Source organism: Eschrichtius robustus, chromosome 12, assembly GCF_028021215.1.
Source record: "Eschrichtius robustus isolate mEscRob2 chromosome 12, mEscRob2.pri, whole genome shotgun sequence".
NCBI classification, from domain to species: Eukaryota; Metazoa; Chordata; class Mammalia; order Artiodactyla; family Eschrichtiidae; genus Eschrichtius; species Eschrichtius robustus.
The window spans coordinates 7828288-7844443 of record NC_090835.1 but is presented as its reverse complement, the minus strand read 5'-3'; the positions used below and the strand labels follow the sequence as shown (position 1 = coordinate 7844443).

The 16156-nt window shown below is 47.9% G+C and overlaps 1 protein-coding gene across 2 annotated transcripts in view; it reads right to left on the bottom strand.

Annotated features, from left to right (window-relative positions):
- Nucleotides 1–12874, bottom strand: part of SRGAP3 (SLIT-ROBO Rho GTPase activating protein 3) — a 136175-nt gene extending 123301 nt beyond the window's left edge. The window contains exon 1 of one of the 2 annotated variants that reach the window (XM_068557315.1): nucleotides 12687–12874. The gene's annotated coding sequence lies outside the window, so the exon portion shown is untranslated. The remainder of the gene's footprint in view (nucleotides 1–12686) is intronic. The other variant, XM_068557316.1, reaches the window with a different exon arrangement.
- Between the last annotated feature and the right edge of the window lie 3282 nt (nucleotides 12875–16156).

Genomic DNA, 16156 nt, shown 5'->3' with positions numbered 1-16156 from the left:
AGGTCACAGAGGCAGCATAGACCAGGGCCTTGAGGGACAGGATGAGCATCTGGGCTGTGTACTGCTGGACACCAGTCTTCAGTAACAGAGAACCACAGATGGGTCACTTCAATAGCAGAAATGTATTGTCTCCCAGTTCTGGAGGCTGGAAGTCTGAGATCACGGTGTCAGCAGGGTTGGTTCCTCCTCAGGGCTGTGAGGGAGACTCTGTTCTGTGTCCCCCCCCTCAGCTTCTGGCGGTATGCTGGCCATCTTTGGTATTCCAGCCATCTATGGTGATCCTTGGCATGTAGACACATCACCCCAATCTCTGCCTTCATGTTCACGTGATGTTTTCCCTGGATGTGTGTCTGTGTCCAAATTCCCCTTTTTTTATATTATAGGGACACTAGTCATGTTGGATTAGGGCCTACTCTAATGACCTCATCTTTACTTGATTACCTCTGTAAAGACCCTATTTACAAAGAAGGTCACACTCTTGAGGTACTGGGGGTTTAGGACTTCAACATGTGAATTTTTTGAGGACAAAATTCAACCCATAATAGGCTGCTACCCCAAGTGGATCAGGAGTCTGAGGAGAGTTTACATGGTCACTTGGGCATCTTTCCTGTGGTCCATCAGGGAGCAAATGGACCTACGACACAGAGGATAAAGTCTTAACCTCCTCCGCCGGCATTTAAGGCCCATTTAAGGCCCAATCTGCTGCCTGCCCAGCCCTCTCCCTCATCCCCCTTTCTGCTCCAGGCAGTGGGTGAAGCTCTGAGCCGGGAATGGGTTTTTTCATTTACCTATTTTTTGCCCCCCAAGGATTCTGAGTCTATTGTACTGGGAGTTGGGGAGCGTGGCTCTGCTGCTAATTGGCTGTGTGTTCTTGGGCTTGCGGCTCGACCTCTCTGAGGCTTTACTGCCTCATCCATCAAACGGATGGGTGAGTGACGGAGTGGCCAGTGAGGGCCTTTCAGACCTCTGTGACAAGAGCAACCATATATTTCAAAACCAAATGAATGCACGTGATCTGACAAAGGATTTTTTTCCCAATTCCCCAACTTATTTATTTGAAAAGCCTAACAAGAAGCACAAAAATGGAAACAGTGAATGGCTATTTTCTACCCTTTTATGTATCTAGCTTCAAAGACAAGAAAGTGAGGCTGCTGAAACCTGGGCAGGACTGTTCCTGGGTCACATGCATCCCCGCCTCGCATCTTTGCATTCACCCACTCGGAATGCCTTCCCCTCTTCACTCCACGCAGCAAAATCTACTTCAAAGGCCTTTCCTCCAGGGATCATCTGAGATCCACAGAATGTTCTGTCTGAACCACTCATTTCAATCTTCTCGTATAGTTACTTCCAGATGACATTTTTTATCTTCTCGCTTAACTCACTCGTCAGTTGCCCTCCACACGTGTGGGTTTGTGTCATCACTTATTCTATAAGCCCCTTGAAGGCAGGAAGCATCTCTCATATTTCCCTGTATCCCTCCAGAGCCCTCGGCAGGCTCTAATTCATTCACTCATTCACCCACTCTTCTACTATCCTTTGAGTATCTGCCATGTGCTAATAGGCACTGTCCAGTCCCAGGGTATTAAAAAGATGACTGGATGAGCCTTGAGAAGGCTCACAATCTAGTAGTTGAACTTAATGCAAACCAAGAATTCTTATGGCCATTGGTCAGAACACCTTTAGTTGAAGTGAAGGAAAAACTTACTTCAGACTGGCTTACACAAAAACGGTAGTAATGGGAGGAAGAAAAATTTTAAGGATCAAAAATTTTAATCAAAAAAATGTAAAGGAATAGGAGGTTGTTGCCCTCGGGCATGGCTGCATCCAGGGGCTCAAAGGATGTCAGCAGGACCTGGTCTCTATCACTTGGCTCTGCTTTCCTCTCTCTGTGCTGGCTTCACTCTCAGGCAGGCCGTCTCCAAACCAAAAGTACCCTGACTGCTAGTAATCCCAGTAAAAAGAGAGCTTTTCCCCACCTGTTCCACCAAAAATCCTGGAATTGCAGGTCGCTAGATTAAAGCTCTGTGGCCAAGAGGATACAGTGCTGGTCACAGGCTCACCATTGTTCAGGGATGATTCCCCAGAGGAAAATCTAGGTCTCGTTATGAAAAGAAGAAGGGAGGGATGCTGAGCAGGGGAGAGTAACAGATGTTTCCTATGTTATGCTGTGTGAGGAAGGGGATCTCAGAGGAGTGGGGGAGGGAGTGGCTCATTCTGCCTCAGGGTGGATGGGTAATCACAGAAACATCTGCAGTGGGCTTGAAGTACACGTAAGAGTTTGCTGGGTGGGAAACACAAAGATGGACATAGCCTGCAGGCAGACGGAAGGCTGAGTGTGAAGCTGTGAGGTCAGACAAGACATGGATGTTCCGGGGCTGAAAGAAGTTCTTTTGGGCTCGGGCAGCAGTGATGCAGGGCATGGTGAAAAGGTGGCAGGAAGGGAGGAGCCAGACCACGAAGGACTTCGAAGGTCAAGGTTGAATGAAGGTTTTGAATGGTCCAGTGATATGATCGCTGGGTGGGAAGGCCAGGTGGGAGGCAGAGCAGCTGTCCAGGTGAGGGGGGAGAATTTGGGGCTTTCCCTGCGAGTGAGTCACCTGGTGGCAAACAGTGGGCGTGAGGCTTCAGGGCAGGGCAGCCCCTTCAGGAAGCTGAGATCTGCTGACTTAGAAGCTGCTGTTGGCTGACACCAGCCCTGAGACAGTCATTCCATAAGGGATGAACTACATCCATTGGGTCACCTGCCCAAAGCAGGTTCTGCTTACCCATGCTGGGTGCTATGGAGTCAAAGGCTGGGGTTCAAATACCAGTTCTGCTCCTCACCAGCTGGGTGAATTGGGAAGCTAGTCAAACCTTTTCTTTCTTTATCTGTAAGACAGGGTTGATAACGCCTACCTAACAGTGGTGCTTTAAGGATTAAATGAGGTAATTCATAAGACACTCTCAGCATCAAACCCAGCGCCTGATAATAGTAATAATCATTATTACTGGCATCACTATTATTGCCACCAGCACCTCACTTGGCTATTGGGAAAATCCATTGACTGATGTATATAACCATACAGCCCATGGTAGGTTTGCTATAAATGTTGGTTTTCCTCCTCTCATTACTACCTTCTCCCCCAGCAAACCCTTATGTGTACTTCAAGGCCCAGTGCCAATGGTCCAGAGACGCCCCCTCCACCCTGAGGATCGGTCCTCACACCTCAAAGTGATGGCACACTGGGTCTGGTCCAGCAGCACTCCTGAGCTCCCTTTTGACTCGCTGAATGTATTCTTGGTACTGGAATAAAAATTCCTGCCTCATTAGGCAATGTCTGGCCAACCTCATCTTCTCTTTCCCTGTGAGACCCTTTGCCTTGGTTTATCCACCTGCAAAATGGGTGCATCACGTGGTACGTGCAGCACCCGGCAGAGGAAGGGTGCTGACCCACAGTTCCTCCGGTCAGTTCTTTCACCAACCAGCGGGGATCCTAAGCCAGGCCCACCCTGGCTGGCCTTCAGGTCCCTTGCCTGTCAGATGGGGATGACGACACCTTCCCTGACTCCCCCAGCCCCACCAGGATTCTTGGGAGGATTTAAGCAGCTAAAGGCTGGGGAGGTACTCTGCAAAGTGTAAGGTGCTGTATAATCTTGGAAGATCATTATTGTCCTCTTTGCCTAATGGAATTGAGTCAAAACTAAACCCCTGCATATCACTGCTTGTTAATTACAACAACATCTATTTTATCTTTATTACAACATCTATTTTCATTTTTAGAATAAAATTTAAATGATATGCACGTATCTATGTATATCAAGTATATCTAAATATAAATAAATCACGTCCTGGTTAATGTTAATACTTTGGAAGTTGCTGATTACAGTCTCTGAGGATTCCAGGAAACTGGGTGTAGGATCTGGGGAGGCCCCACAAGGAAAAACTGGAAGGAGGATAAGGGGCTGTAGCCATTGCAAAGACCACTCAAGGGGCTGACCCTCCTGCCTTAAAATCCCTCCCAGCAACGAAAACAAAGGTGGGGGATGAAGAGGGTGGAGATGAAAGATGTTCACTTTCCAGGAGGAGCTGGCAGGGGCCCTTGGGGTATCTCATGTTGGCTTCAGGATTTCTGCCATCCCGCACACCACCATACTTCATACCTCCCTGTTGAGTGTCTCTTTTTACTTAAATGGATTTATTTACAAAAAGGACTTTCCCTAGTCTTAGTTAAAATAAAATTTTAAAAACCAGCTTTACTTGCCCTAAATAGAAGGTTACTGGAAAAAAGTAAGTTCAAAACAGTATCATTGAATCCTAGGCAGATGCTAATACCCAAGATCTGTTGTCTGTTTGTTAAAAGGAGGGTTAGAGAGGTGTTAGCAACACACTAGAACCAAACTATAACTGCAAAGACTGAAAGAGAACTGAAAAGATCAGTCGCTATTTATGGCTCACGTGCTATCGATGGTCCCTCCCTCATTCTGAGGAACACTGATCCGGTCTGACAAGGCTTCACATTACAGAAATGTGCCCCTAAGACACCCGACTGTTGTGTACATACCTCCATGGATTGGCACCCACACCTCCCAAGGCAGCCCTTTTCTTGCTGGACAGCTCTGGCTACTGGAACGTTCTCAAGGTTGAGTTAAAGTCTGCTTTTCTGAAAATGCTATCCTTGGACCTCACTTCTCTCCTTCAGCATCCCCACAAGTCTATTTCCTTCAAGTATTTAAAGAAAGGATTTAGTAGTATCTTGGTCTTTTCAGTTATTCATTCAAAAAACTTTGATAGAGCTTCTATTGTGTGTCAGAGAGAGAGAGGGACTAGAAATGGCCCCTTGTCTTCAAGCAGCTGGCAGACTGAGGTGGGAGAACCAGACATATGAACTGGATCATTCCTTGATAATCTGACCCGAGCCCCAGGAGAGCGACATACAGATCACCATGGTAGGCCAGGGGAGGAGCAATGACTGTGAACCTGGGACCTGCAGCAGGGACTTCGCAGAGGAGGTGAGCCCTGAGCTGGCCCTGGGGAGACGAGCATGAGCTGATCAGCTGGAGAAGAAGGAGCCCTCTGATGCCCACACAAGGAGGATGTGGTCTGGACTGATGGGTGACTCTCAGGAAACACGAAACCAGCCCAGAGAGGTGAGGGGACATACCGAGAGTCATGCAGCTAGAAGAAATTTTGCACTCTGGAGCCAGTTAAACCAAGATTAGAATCCTAGATTATCATCGTAAGTGAAGTAAGTCAGACAGAGAAAGACAAACATCATATGATATCACCCATATGTGGAATCTAATTTTTTAAAAAAAGATACAGATGAACTGTTTTACAAAACAGAAGCAGACTTACAGACATCGAAAACAAACTTATGGTTACCAAAGGGGAAATGTCGGGGGGAGGGTTAAATCAGGAGCTTGGGATGAACACACACACACTACTATATATAAGACAGATAACCAACAAAGACCTACTGTACAGCACAGGGAACTCTACCCAATATTCTGTGACAACCTATATGAGAAAATAATCTAAAAAAGAATGAATATATGCGTATGTATAACTGAATCACTTTGCTGTACACCTGAAGTTAACACAACATTGTAAATCAACTATACTCCAATAAAATTAAAATATTAAAAAAAAAATCCTAGTTCTGCCACTTACCTGTTCTAGCTGTGTCCCTCTGAACAAATTACTTAATTTCTCAAAGCCTCAATGTTTTCAGCTAGAAAGACAGAGATAGTACCTGCCTCAGAGGTCACAACGTTTACCATGAAGTTTAAATGAGACGATCCATGTCAAACATCTATAGGGCACCGGGCATACGGTAATATGGATGTGGGGGGAATCTGAAAGATTAAACAACCTGCACAGCACAGACACAGAGCCATCAGGAAAGAGTCGGCTGGCAACCTGTCCTAGGAAAATACCAGCTCTGGACAGCATCACTGGTGCGACGGTAGCCATAGTAACAGCAGCAGCTATGAATGGAGATGCGATTCCCACCTGGAGGACCTCCTCCATTATCCCCACCTCGGTCTGAGCAAAGCTTTTCATTCTGAATCCTTTGCACATTTTACTCACTACAAAAGTGCTTCTATCCTTAGGATTCACCTGGAAGGCTAACTCTAAATTATAGCATCTTTTTAGGGAAATGCTACATCTGTGGAAACAAAGTCTGTGATGTTCTATCCCCCCAAAGAAGCATTTTCTTGGCAATCAACTTAGTTGCTCACTGAATCCTCCCTCTCACCTGCTCCGTGAAGCTAAGAGATGCTCCAAACCTCCTGTGCAGAGAATATTAAGCATCATTCACTGACTGGCCAAGCACCTCCCAGCTCTTTCCACACTCTGACTTTTCACAGTTTAAACATATTTGAATAGAATTCCCTGTTGCTTTTTTTTCACAGCTGTCCAAATAGCAGCAACCAACACTTAAACTTCTGGAGAGAGCATTTTTAGCAGGTATATCCCCGGAAGGTCAGGGGTATCAAAAACGGAGGGAGTCAGAAAAGAAGGGGGCTCTGTCACCTCCCACACTATTTGCATGCAGCATGAACATTCCAGAGGGGAATCCAGAGTTTGTCTCAACAGAGTTTTTTAAACTGGGTGCCAAGGAGCGCTTGTTTGCTAAAAAATTAATAAATATCCTGAGGGAGGGAGAATCCTGTGGTCAAACAACCTTCAGAAAGAAGTCAACAGGCTTATTTATTGTAAAACCTCTCAGAGCCTTTCATGGGGAATCTCTAAGGGGAGGTACAGAGTGGCAGTCTTTCCCACCTCCACTCATTCTCGCTCTCTTTGCCTCCTCCCGCACGCCCCACCACCAGCCTCCACAGCTGGACAGCTCAAGGTGTTGGAGTTTCAGAAAACACTTCTCTGGAGGAAGAAGAAATCTTAGTTCCAGGAAACCTCTGGCTTCCTAGAACTACCCAATTTGTTTGCAGGACATCCCTCTACCCCCAGAGGCAGGTCTTAAGGTCCCTATGTGCCGCCTTCCCCAGCACATTCCTGCTCATGTGGCCAGGCTCCCAGCCTCGAAAAGGACAAGGCCAGCGCAGGTCGGGCCCGGCTGCAAAAGGGCAGTGGATTATGGATTTTATGCTGGGGGAGAGGAGGGGTCTGGAAAGCCAGCACAGCCTGAAAGTGAATTGTAAACAATTTATCACCTAGAAAGTCATCATCCTGGGCAACTCTTCAACAGTGAATGGCCATCAGAATCCCCTGGAGGGCTTGTTAAAATTAAAATTGCTGGGCCCCACCCCCAGAGTTTCTCATTCAGCGGGTCTGAGGGGAGGCCAGAGACTTTGCTCTTCTGACAAGTCCCCCCGGGATGGGGACGCTGAAGCTGCTGGTGAAGACCACACTCTAAACTAGAGCTCGACCTCTGCGGTTCCGATTCCCCAGTGAAGGACTGTCCTCTCAGCAACCCTGTGCCTGTGCCAGGCACCACAACTGGTGGTACCTTTGCCTTCACCCAAATGGCCTCCCCAAGCTCCTACTGCAGCCGCAAATGTCCCCTTCCCTGCCCCCAACCACCCCCAGCCCAGAGCCACGTTAATTACCACCTGACCTTCATTCATTCATTCAACAAACATTCAGTGAGGACCAACCATATGCCAAACCGGGTGCCAGGTGCTAGGGACCCCAAGTCAACAGCCACCTCCTCTTCCATCTCAGAGCTGGCAGCCCAGTCGTCAAAAGAGGGACAGACAAGGAAAAAAGGTGACTACCACACAGGGTGGCAGCTTCTGCCTTAGGCCCTTCTCAAGTCCCTTCATCTCAAGTCAGAAACAGATTCTTCTCTTTTCCTCAATTCTGCCTCTGACAGATTTCCCAGCACCTGTCCACTCTCTGTCAGCTCTGCTATCACCCAGGCCATCGTCACCCCTGCCTGGAGAGCTATACTCCCATCACCCTGCTAGTCTCCTCAGCTCCACTCTTGCCCCCTCCAATCCAGGGTGATCTTTCAAAAATGGAAATCAGATCATGCTACTCCTACTGAGGATGGCTACGGCTCTCCTCGCCACCAGTTCCAGCCCCACTGGCCTCTCTTCCCCTCACACTGTCCCCACGGCTGCTCCTTCTCATCCCTCGGGTCTCCGCTTAAATGCCACTTTCTCCAGAAGCCTTCCCTGGCTGACGCTTTAGCTCAGTGTGGAGGATTCAAGAGGGCTGCAAATCCTTTGACAGTCCTCCAGTGAGAGGAGGGCTTTATTTTCCCTCCCTTGAAGCTGAGCTAGAGCTGAAACCACTCTGATCAAGAGAATCTGGGCAGGGGCTGGAGGTGGGGTCCACGAAGACTGCGGATTTCCCCCTGCCACCTCAGTGCCCTGAGCTCCCACGACTGAAGTGAGGCCCTGGCCCCATGTGGAGAGGGAGGCAGCCCAGCTGAGCCCAGCCTTACAGCTGTCTTCACCAAAGTGCCAGGGAACGTGGGGGAAGCTGTCTTAGACGCTCCAACCCAGACCCTAGCAATCGTTCCATCCCAGCAATCATTGGATTTGTTTATTTGTTTTCTATGTTTGATTTGCATCTCTCTCCTCCACTAGATGGTAAGTTCCACCACAGCAGGAACCAAGTCTGTCTTGTTTGCCACTGTAAGCCAGGGCCGGGCACGTGGTAGGTGCTCGATAAATACCGACTGAATAAGCAAATCAACAAGCGCAGAATATCGTGGGCACACACAGGAAGGCATCAGGTCAGACTCAAGGAAGCTTTGCAGAGGAAGTGACATCTAAACGCTGAGGCCTAAAGAACAAGCAGGTGGCAGGGTTCAAAGAACAGGGCCTCGGGGACTGGGTGCCTGCCCCAAGCACACCACCTATGGACATCCCCCACGCCACGTGCTCGAGAGAGAGAGAGAGAGAGAGAGAGGAGGGACAGTGTCTCATTAACCTGTGTGTCTTCATCATGAAGCACAGTCTAAGAAAATAAGAGGTCCTCAATATACACATTTCAAATATGATGGCCCGCATGGCTTTTCGGAGAGAGAAGCCTGAGTTGGAAGCCAGGAGCCCTGGGTTTTCTCACTCAACAGCTCACGATGTGTCCTTTGTAAAATCCCACTCAGCTTGCCTGGCACTCAGTTGGCTTGAGATAAAACCACTGGCTCCCTCTCTGCATCCCTGGGTTATCATCAGGATTGTAAGAGAGCAAAGACGTCAGAGTGCTTTGAAAAAAGTGTTGGAATAGAAATATGTGATGGTAGAAAAGACACATGTGATGATGTTGTTCTCTGAACGTTCAACCTGCCCCAGGTAAACCGTCAGGGCCACCAGCTGAGCCTTTCTTTGAATCAGGTGCCACATGGAACTCAGCCTGGGTGAGTCTAGCCCAGACTCCTCTTGGGTACCTCCTGGGCAGCTGTAAATTTTTCAACTGCCCAGGTGGAGAGGGAGCAGCTGGTGCTGTAGAGAGACGGAGCCCATGGAGCAAAAGGAGGAGCACTGGACTTGGAGTCAAGAGATGTGAGTTCCTGTCATGGACTGAATGTCTGTGTCGCCCCAGAAGTCATATGCTGACACCCTACTCCCAATGTGATGGTGTTAGGACATGGGGCCGTTGGCAGGTAATTAGGATTAGATAAGGGCGAGAGGAAGGAAGCCCTCATGATGGGATTAGTGCCCTTGTAAGAGTCTCTAGAGCTTGCTTCCTCTCTCTGTTCCTCTCACTGTGTGAGGACACAAGGAGAATCAGGCGTCCGCAAGCCACAGGAGGGCGCTCGCCAGAACCTCACCACGCCAGCACCCTGACCTCAGGCTTCTGGCCTCCAGAAGTGTGAGAAAAACACGTGTGTTTACAAGCCACCCAGTCCATGGCACTTTGTCATAGCAGCCCAAGGGGACTACGGCAGTGCCCATCCCAGTTTTGCCACTAATTTGCTGTGAGATCTTGGGCAAATTAATTTCCTCTCTGAACCAAATCTCTCAGCCACAGTGAACTTTATAGACCAAGTAAATCCCCTCCCTCCCTTTCTTCCTCCCTTCCTCCTGCTCACTCACGAAGGCCCCACCTCTGCCCCGAGGGGGCCCAGTGCAGTAGGAATAAAATGACCAGACCCACACCCTGAGAGGGTACCTGGCAGATAGGTGGACCCTCTTAATAAAGGATCTACAAGACAGCAGGACAAGGCTTCTCTGGACAGCCAGGACAGAGCACAGCACAGACCCTGTGCACTGAGCTCCAAAGAAGAGGCAGCCACAGGTCAGGCTGGTTGGCCCTGGGGTCAAAGGGCAAGTCCAGGCATCCCCTGGAGACTCCTGCTTCCAAAAGCCATCGGGGGCAATGCCAAAGCATTAGCCTCATGCAGAGGGCCTGCAGCAGCTGCACTGGCCAGGGCCACACCCTCATTAGACGTTCAGAGTGTGTCCAGCGGCCTGCTTGGCCGGACTGCCAGCTGGGGCTCCTGTTCTGTCTGGTGGCCTCGGTTAATGAAGCCATGAGGGGCTGACTGAGCTCATTACAGGCAATGCAAGGGAACAGGGGATGCCCGCCCATGCTCCCCCAGTGCCCCGCCTCCCTCCTCTCCACCATGTTCACACCGAGAACGGGAACGGAGCTGATTTCAAACCAAGAGGAAGGAGAGGGGCAGGAGCTGAGCTCCAGCCCGATCACACAGCCTGGATGGCTCCCACGACAGCCCAGCCAGAGACCAGAGACGTGCGCTTCTGCAGTGTGTCTGTGGTTTTAGGGGAGTGTTCAGAGTCCATGGCTGTTCTCAGACCACACCCAGGCCCTTTCTTATCTCCGGCCAAGGAGGCAGAATGAGAGCAAAGGTTCAAATCTGTCACTTTCCAGTAACTGGCCCACAGACATGTTTGTACAAGCCGCTCGGTCAGAGCTTCGCTGTGCTCATCTCTCAGATGGGGTGGTAATACCCACCCAGCTCAAAGTAAGTACTCAGTTAATATGCTCAATAAATCATCACTGTTGTTTTTATTATTAAAAGACAGGCAAGAAAAGGCACCAAAATGTGAGCTTCTGAGTGGTGGGACTGCGAGTGATTTTTTTTTTCTTCTACTTTTCTGCATTTTCTAAATTGTATACAATGAGTATTCGACTTTTATCATTTAAAAAAGCACACACTTTCTCCAAAAAATATATCAGAAAAATGAGATTATGTATGAAAGGGCCCAGATAGTGCCTGGGAGGAAGTTATTAATAGAAGCATCCTCCTGCAATGAAAGTTTGAATAGATGAGATTGGGTGGAAAAACATGCATGGTATTTGCAAAAGTGTAATACATTTTTGCCCTTTAATAAAGCAGTTTCTTCTCCCCAAATGTCAAGGGAAGAAGGCACAAAAGTGAGTGTTCAAATGCTGAGGCACCGATTTAGGGAGATGTTGAGGGGAGCTTAAAGGAACACCACTCCCTGGCCGGAGCAGAATGCAAAAGACAGAGAGAGCAAGGTGGATGCAACTAAACAAAGTGTGGTCTATACACACAATGGAGTATCATTCAGCCTTAAAAAGGAAGGACATTCTGACACATGTGACAACATGGGGGTACCTTGCGGACATTAGGTGAAGTGGAATAAGCCAGGCACAAAAGGACAAATACTGTATGATTCCACTAATATGAGGTCCCTAGAGCAGTCAGACTCATAGAGATAGACAGTAGAATGGTGGGTGCCAGGGCAGGGGGAGAGGGAAATGGGGTATTATTTACAGGGTGCAGGGTTTCACACTTGTAAGATGAAGCAAGGGTTCTGGGGAAGGATGAGGGTGATGGTTGCACAACAGTGTGAATGTACTTAATGCCACACCCCTGTACATTTTAAAATATTTAAGATGGAAAACTTTATGTTATGTGTATTTTACCACAATTTAAACCTACGTAGAGAGAAAAAAAGAGATTGAACCCAGGGGAAAGAAGAACAGGGCAGGCAGGATGAAACAAGTCTCTGGTCTCCTGAGGTTGAGGGCCATTCACTGGAGAGATGACCCACAGGGGAGGGGGACCTCCAGTCAGTATGGCGGAGGGGGAGACAGGTGCAGGAGGAAGCATCCCCGTGAGGTCGCGGCTCCTGCCCACACCTGGCGGCTGGCCCCACGGGTTCTGAGCTGGCGGCATTTGCAGCTGGAGGACTCAGCCAGGGACGTGCCCAAGAGGACCAAGCCTCCCTCCCTCCTCGAAATCAGAGCTTGGGGTATGAGAAATTAGGCCGTGGAGGGTGTGTGTATGTAAATAAGCAACTAAGGCAGCAACTAAGCCTGGCACCGTCCTCCAGGGGAGGAAGGAAGAGGAATGCTTTGAGCATCTGTTTCACAGGGAAGAAATTCTGAGGCCATTGTGCTGAAGGAATGCAGACATGGGCTGGCTCACCCCCAGATAAAAGAGAACTGGGTAGAGTCAGGATGTCCTGAAAGGAGGTGGGCTGTCACCTTGGCCCAAATGGAAGCCAGCGCAGAGCCTGGTGCTTGGTGGGATAATCACAACAGAACAATTTTTTGAGCACTTACTCTCTGTGACAAGCACTTCTCTTGGGTCCCTTGTGTATTCCCTTCAGCATCTTTATGGGTAGCAACTATTTCTAGCTTCACTTTACGCTGAGGAAGACTGAGGCTTGGAGTTGGAAGTTACCTGCAGACCCCAGGCCCTAGAAGCACACCATTTGCCCCCAGTGAGTCCTTGCCTCCTTTCTGCTTCCGCCCCGGCACTGCCTCCCGCCACCCCAGACCCCTGGCCCCTTCTCACTTGAACTGGTGCTCCCGGGAGCTGCGGATCTTGGAAGAGAAGCGCTCAGCCAGTTTCTCCAGGCTGCGGGAGTACTCGAGCTCGATCTCGGCTTTCCGGCGGAAAAACTCCTGGAGGTCCTGGAGCAGCTGCAGCCTCGACTCAGACTGCTGCTCCAAGCACTTGAACTGCTCCACCAGCTGCGTGCGGATCTCTGCGGGCAGAGGGAGGAGCAGGCTGTTAGGCAATGGTGGGGACAGCAGAGGGACCCACCCAGTTGACCCAATGCCAGTGGCCCAGGCACTGCAATTCCAGCTGCCCCCTCCCTACCATCTGCCACCCAGAGCCTCTCCAGGCACTGGCAGGACGATTTAGCAAATGCCAGTTTTTGCCATGGTGTAACCCAGTGTTTTCCAAAGTTGAATCATTGCACGTCACCACCACGATTTTTGCCATACCCGCACACCACCAGCATTATTATTTCTTCCATATGATCTAGTAAATTCGCTCATTTTTCTTACTGGAAAGAACTTACTTGAAACATGCAGTTTTATGTCATTATGACAAGGGTAAAACTAGAACGACTTGCCATCCTCATACATAGAAAATTTATTCAACAAAAACAGAAATTTTGTAAAATTCTCTCTAAACACTACTGCTATCAAATGCCCTAAGCCTAAACTGCTCAATCTCCATCAACACGAGGAATACGGGAGCGTGAGAGGAGTTAAAGACAGACTTTCTCCAGGTATAGTCAGGACTGAGCGAGGGCTGAGCGTTTCAGGGTTGTTCACTCTTAGGTTTCAGGGTTATTTAAGGCCATGTCTGTGTTCTACTCTGAATCACCTTGAGTTCCATGCATCAACATCTCAGGTACCACCAGAGAATGTAGCCCAGACTTCAGGAAATCCTGACAGAGCAAACCAGGTCTGTGCAACCAGGGCAAAAGTTCATAAGCAGGGGCTAGAGAGAAAAATCACAGCCAGATCCCAGTGGTTTTGCCACTGCTGCCATCTCCATGCATTAACCCCTTCCCTGCCATGCCACGAGCTGCTCAAGAGATCAGTCTCCCCACACTATGCTCACACCAGCTCCCTGCTCAAAACTGCCCAAGGCCCCCCCTCTGGCTGAGTATTAAGTCCAACTCCTTAGCATGGAATTCAAGGCCACCCATCACCTGGCCCTAAACTTCACTTCTCTGGATTTACCACCAGTGGACTCTCCAAGTAATCCAAACCAGTCCCGGAGGTGTCCAATTCCTCCTGCAGAAATGGGCCTCCTGTCTGAAAAGGTGGCCAGCACCATCTTAGCATCCTTTGGAGAAATGGTCTTCAAAGGGGGCAGCCGTACTCTGGGGCACTCGAAGCCTTCCCAAGGGGTGCGCAGGCAGGAAGTGTTACAAAGGAATCGGTTTGCGATCCTGTTTCCATTCCCACTCTTGCCTCCTCTGCCTGAGAATGCGCCTCAGCATCTCTCCTTTCCCACCTCACTCTTCACAACCGTCCTCTCTCTTTGCAGAAGAAAGACCAACTTCTCCCTCGTCCAGAATCTGGCTATGGTGCAGTGCCCCAAAGTGTCAAGACAGACTTTGAGGACGATTTAGAATGTTGGTGCTAGCAAATCTTCTTCTTTTTTTTTTTTTTTTAATATTTTTATTTATTAATTTGGTTGCACTGGGTCTTATTTATTTATTTATTTTTATATTTATTTTTGGCTGTGTCGGGTCTTCGTTTCTGTGCGAGGGCTTTCTCTAGTTGTGGCAAGCGGGGGCCACTCTTCATCATCGCGGTGCACGGGCCCCTTCACTATCGCGGCCTCTCCTGTTGCGGAGCACGGGCTCCAGACGTGCAGGCTCAGTAGCTGTGGCTCACGGGCCCAGTTGCTCCGCGGCATGTGGGATCCTCCCAGACCAGGGCTCGAACCCGTGTCCCCTGCATTGGTAGGCAGATTCTCAACCACTGCGCCACGAGGGAAGCCCGCAAATCTTCTTTAACTTAATTCATAAACCCTTGCTCCTCAAAGTGTGGTCCATGGACCAGCAGCACTGGCATCACCCAGAGACTTATTAGAAACACAGAACCTCAGGTCCCAACCCAGACCTTCTGAATCACAATCTGCATTTTAACACGATCCCTGGATGGTCCTTATGCCATCAACCTTAAAGCCATCAACCTGCCATCCATATCATTATGAGAAGTATTTCCCATACTATCTCACTTTTTATTTTTAGTAATTATTTATCAAATTATAAAACATTGATATTATTTTGATGAACTGTATGATAAATCAATCTGAAATAAAGATACTTAGGGTTTTATGGTCAAAGGAAATTTTTTTAAAGGTCCATTTCAACTTACATACATATTTTGGGTAAAAAGAATAGAGTAATCAATTAAAAAGTTCAGGGACTTCCCTGGTGGTCCAGTGGCAAAGAATCTGCCTTACAATGCAGGGGACGCGGGTTCGATCCCTGGTCAGGGAACTAAGATCCCACATGTCGTGGGGCAACTAAGCCCGTGTGCCACAACTACTGAGCTCGCGTGCCTCAAAGAGAGAGCCCACGTGCCGCAACTAAGACCTGACACAGCCAAAAAATAAATAAAATAAATAAATAATAAGTAAAAAAATAAAAAAGTTCAAGCATAAAAATATATTACAATAAAATTCTGTGAAGGAAGTAGAAGGAAATTATGAGTTCAAGAAGGTAAAGACAGGAACAATGTAAATGTAAAATTTCTACCTTGTATACGTAATTTTTGATGAGTGGTGGTGGATACCAATGTATTGTGGTATTTATCTTACCACCTGGTAATTCCACTCGTGGATCATACCCCATAGAAATCAGTGTTTATGTCTACAAAAAAATATGGAAAAATACTCATAGAAGATTTATAGCTAAATATTAGAAACAACCCAAAATGTCCATTAAGAGTAGTTAAGATTTTTTTTCAATAGGGCAATTTATTTCAAAATGCTTGTCACTCTTAAAATAGTCAACTGAATTTATGCAAAGAGTAGGTAAGATTTTTTAAATGTGAGATATTCATTCAATGGAATACCATACGATAAAGAAAAAATGAACTACTGCTTGCTACCTGCTTAAATCTCCTTATGTTGATGGAAAGAAGGAAGAAAACACGAGATCATGCAAAAATAGTTTATGGTGATAGAGGTCAGAGAAATGATCACCTTTGCGGGGTGCTGACTGAGAGGGGATGCGAGGGTGCATTCTGGAATGCTGGAGATAGACAGTTACACCTTGATCTGGGTGGTAGGCACACTGGTAAAAATGAACTGAGCTGCACACTTAAGATCTGGGCATTCTACTGTTTGTAAGTGATACTTCAATAAAAAGGCAAACTAAAAATTGCTGTTATTTAGTTTCCATTCGATACATTTAAGAGAGTAGGGTAATTTTGCTCTAGGAAGTCAATATTTACAACATGGCAGAAATGATATCCTTTGTAACTATTTAAACTTCTAATGAAACT